The 4,848-nt window shown below is 23.9% G+C and overlaps 1 long non-coding RNA gene across 1 annotated transcript; it reads left to right on the top strand.

Annotated features, from left to right (window-relative positions):
- The first annotated feature begins 1,757 nt into the window (after positions 1-1,757).
- LOC126848011 (uncharacterized) lies at positions 1,758-2,985 on the top strand. The gene is made up of 3 exons (XR_007687192.1): positions 1,758-2,014; positions 2,081-2,269; positions 2,336-2,985. It is a non-coding gene; the product is annotated as an uncharacterized LOC126848011 (long non-coding RNA).
- Positions 2,986-4,848: the final 1,863 nt, after the last annotated feature.

Here is a 4,848-nt window from a genome sequence, read left to right as displayed (position 1 = left end):
CTATATTTAGAGTATTTGCCAGCATATAAATAAGTATATAATATGTTTTTAAATAACATATGTGTTACTTTTTCTTTTTTGAGTGCCGTAATCGTATATGTTAGACTTATCTTCTAAGATTAATTTCCAACCCATAAATTGTATGAAAAAAATTGTGTTTTATTTTATAAAATATTATTTTACACCAATTCCTTATAACTATAGGTATATTGTAGGAAAATGTATTTATTATTTTATCGGTTGAGCCCTGCATTAATTCACTTTCAAAATAATTGTAATTTTTCAGTTTTTTTACACGTGTATTGTTCAAATAATAACATGTTTTCATATGAAACTAAAAAAAAATGAGAAGCTTCTCTAAAAAAGATTCTATCAATTTAAAAAAAAATATCATGCTTCTAGTACACATTTTATAAAAGCGATACCAAAAGATCTGATTTAGCTTTACTGATTTATTCTATAAAATTATAAATATATATTTTATGATGAATATACTTGATACTTATATGCACAAGTGTAATTTCATAAAATGCTTATATGCGATAATGCAATTTTTTTTGCGCGACCCCCTCCCTCATTTTTTTCCAATAACTAAAAATAATAATTCATGCATAATTGTCTGAAATCGGGTGAAACTGTAATTTTCGAAAGATATTAGTTTTTAGCCATAGAATTGAAATTTTTGGGACTTCACATTGCACTTATGAAATATTGTAAGCATTTCAAAAATGTCCTTATTTTGTCAATTACGTATATTAATGACTACGAACTGTCTGTTTATAAGTGAAAAATATTGTTAAAGTCTCCAAATACATTATAACTATTATTTTAATAAAGTTTCATTTTTGCAGTCTGGAAATTGTTTTCTACTGTACTCACTTACAACTTGTAGCACTAACTGTTAATTTTACAATTCGTGTATTAAAAAAACAAGTTCTTAATACTTGTACATTTAATGGCAATTTACTTACTGTTACTTAATTTGAATAATTATTAATTAAATGAATGTTCTCAGAAATAGCCAAGGAACCAAATGTCTATTTGAAACATGAAAAAATGAGTCATAGTGTACACGTCATTATATGACCTTTTTTACACCGTCTGGTGTAGATAAATAATTGTACCTACTACAACTTTGTGTTCAAATCTAAGGTGTTATTACGAAAATTAAAAATGTTATTGTCATTATCGATGGTTATTAGTAAAATAAAAACTTTAATAATCCTATCATATAATATACTACTTGAATTTCAAATGTATTAATTTCGTACATTATAAATAAGGTGTTAAACTTAAAGATTAAATATATAAAATGGGTTATCAGCAATGTTGAATATGTTATAATCATTTTAAATAGACTTAGTTAGGAAATGAAATCCTCTTTTAGGGACTTAAAGCTATAAAGGTGTGCAAAGTACACCAAGTAGGTCAGTACAGTGGGGTCAATGCGTAATGGATCAAAGCATGGTGGGTACGTAGATATCAAGACAGATAACCAATATTTGGTTTAAGTGAAGACCCAAATTTTGAATTACTGAAATTAAAAAAAATTACATATTAGGCTATAATTAATCTATAAATATATATATATATATATATATATATATATATATATATATATATATATATATATATATGACAATACTAGTCATTAGCTGGTTATCTCGGATAACAATCTAGTATCTAAACTATGCATCAGTTACCACGGAATAATCGAGTGACCAGTACCCATAATATATTTTATTATTTGTACATAACCTCTGTCGCTAACAAATTTTAACTTCACAGTTCACACATTTTCCATTAGTGAAATGAGAAATTACAAACTTAATTAAAAAATGTTAGTAAATTTACATTTTACTTTATAGTAAATACGATAGCATGCTCATTGTAGTTAAGTCATAACTCGTTATTTTATAGTTTTTGAAATATTTGCATAAATATATCAATTGATAATATTTGCTCTCGACTTTATTTTGACGTTACATTCTTGGACAAACCATTAATTTAATAGGTAAGTGTATTAAAGTTTAATAGATAATTTAATACAATACGAATTCAATTAGCTTTTTTATTTTAGGTTGAATGCTTTTTTCCGAAAATCTTTTATCATTTAAAAATCAATGTTATCATGTCAGAAATATCTATGGCGTTGAGAATAGGCTATACCAATTACTATGGAAATGTCTTTTCAATTGGACCCAAGACTGAAGACCTTACAATTTTAAATCAAGGTGTAAATTATACATATAAAGCATTAATTTAATAGGTAAGTTTATTAGAGTTTAATGGGTAATTTAATTCAATACAATTTCAATTAGCTTTTTTAATTTAGGTTGAATGCTTTTTTACTGAAAATATTTCATCTTTTAAAAACCAATGTTATCATGTAAAATTGGTTTTGAGTATGACATATCAATTGCTATGGAAATGTCTTTCCAATCGGACCCAAGACCTTACAATTATATATCAAGGTGTAAATTATAAGTATAAAACATTTATTTCTAATGTGACATTTTTTCATGTGAATGTATAATATCAACACTAAGCAATTTGAATGAAAAGTGTGTTGTGTTAACTTAAAATAATTATTAATGCATGTATTTGTGTATGTGGGTTGATAATACTCATATACCCGTTTCATTTATTTTTAAAAATATCAGTAATTAATGTATGAATTTCATACTACTACATACAAGGAATCGCTTCTTGATTATACCAATATTTATAATAATATGTAAGTATATTATTTTTATTTGATTAAACTTATCTAAGGTAGTTCAAATGTCTGCTTTCAGTTTAGTTATTTCTTACAATGATATAACCCATATATTGTGTGTCTGACATACATTACGGATATTTTATCATAAAGTTTTAGCTATAACTGACACAGGTATTTGGCTATCACAGTTAAATTTTATATCAAATTTATTAATATACAATAATTCTCTCTTTAAAAAAGTAGTAATTCTATTAATTTGTATTTAATGAATTCAGTAAATCAAGTAAATTATTTTTTTGAACTTGCCTAAGATAATTCTTATAGTTCATTTTATTTATTGAATTTTGATTTTGTTAGATTTGTTTAATTACCAACGATTGTTAAAAGAAAAAAATTTAAATCAGTATTATAGAAGTTGAACAATTTCAAATGTATAGATATTGTTTTTGTTTAATATTTTTGATTGAATATTTCCAAAATAGTAACATTTGTAATTTTTAAATTTATTGTTGTATTAATAATTAGTTTATGAATATTTTATTAGTTAAATACTTATATTATCAGACAAAAGATTATTATTGTTCTTTAAATGTTATACTATACTATATATTTGTCGTTGAAATTTATCAACACAATTGTTTGACTATGTGTTATCAATGTTCAAATTTTGTAAACTACACAGTAAAAATTAATAAAAATTGTTTTTAACTCTTTAAAGTAGGAAAATTGTCGCATACGCATTACAGCAAATATTCTTTTAACCATTATTTGCATCATTAAAGGTAAACAAATTTTATTTTTAACAACTATGCATTATAAGTTAGTATAATTGATTTTATCAATCCGGCGACGGATTGACGACCCGTCCCAGAAGCAAATTCGTCAAGAAACCATCTCATGATGGCAGCGTTGGGCCTTAAAGGCCCGTTAAGCTTGAAAAAAAAAAAAAAAAAAAAATTGATTTTATAATTATTTGTATTCATACATAAATATAGTATACATGTATGTATGTGTATAAAATCAGACAAACTTGTCACGTACAAATTCCATAAAATTTAAATCCTTAAAAATGTGTTTTATTACAGAATAATTGTTAAATTTAGATACTACAATTTAGCTAAGGCTATTTTTGATTTAATATTGCCACTTTTACATAATCTTAGTAAAACGTACCCGTTATAATAGTTTAATAATGTCAATACTTTAATTTGTATAGTAAACAAGGAAATATCAAATAATGGTTTTCTTTTTAAACAACTAAAATCTATTAAGCTTTTAATTTTCTAGATATTAAATAGTGAAGAAAATAATAAAAATAAGAAAATACTGATTATACATAAAATCAAAATTAGCAGATTCAACTGTAAAAGAATTAACTTTTCAATTTGAAATTTTTGAAACAGACATATTTTATTATAAAGGCTTTAGAATCACTATTATTATAACATTATACACCTTATAAGTTATAATAATAATTAGTAAGTACTAATAAAAAGATAAGAACATATAAACTATTTAATTTAATAGTTATTAATAAAATAAAAAAGACAAGTTCTGATAATTTAATGTTTGCGTGACACAAACCCTAACTTTATTTCTGAAGTTTGAGTATCACTGTGTGATTTTGTGTAATTGAGTCACAAACTATTGATCCATATTTTTATTAACGGGATCTTAATAAGAAATAACTTGACTTAAAAAAAAATGAAATATCAATGATGTTGAAAAATTTACCGTTACAGAAAAATCAAATCTTTTTTACCAACAGGATGAGGAAAACAGAAAAAAAGTAAAAGTACTTTGAATCACAGTTTGGAACTACCGGCTTAAATTAAGTTGATAATTAATACAATTTCAAACTTAACTGTGATTTTGTTGTAGGTTCCTAATACACTGTTTACAAAAACATCTAGTCTTTAGACAACTTAATCATTTAAACACAGTCCACTTTATTGCATTATTTTTTATTAATAAAGTTGTTTATATAATAAAAAAAAGTTAGTTATAAATGTAAAATAAGCAACATTTTAAATATTTACTGTAGAATTAAAATAGTAAGCAAATTAAATCCAAAATTCCTTATTTAGTGTAAATTGTTTAAAACAATTATTTGAGCACAGAACATA

Source organism: Adelges cooleyi, unplaced genomic scaffold (genome assembly GCF_023614345.1).
Source record: "Adelges cooleyi isolate 19-005CV unplaced genomic scaffold, UGA_ACOO_1.1 ACOO_flye_CR_arks_rails_tigmint_CR_PRNA_147, whole genome shotgun sequence".
Lineage (NCBI taxonomy): Eukaryota > Metazoa > Arthropoda > Insecta > Hemiptera > Adelgidae > Adelges > Adelges cooleyi.
This window is presented reverse-complemented; position numbering and strand designations above follow the sequence as displayed.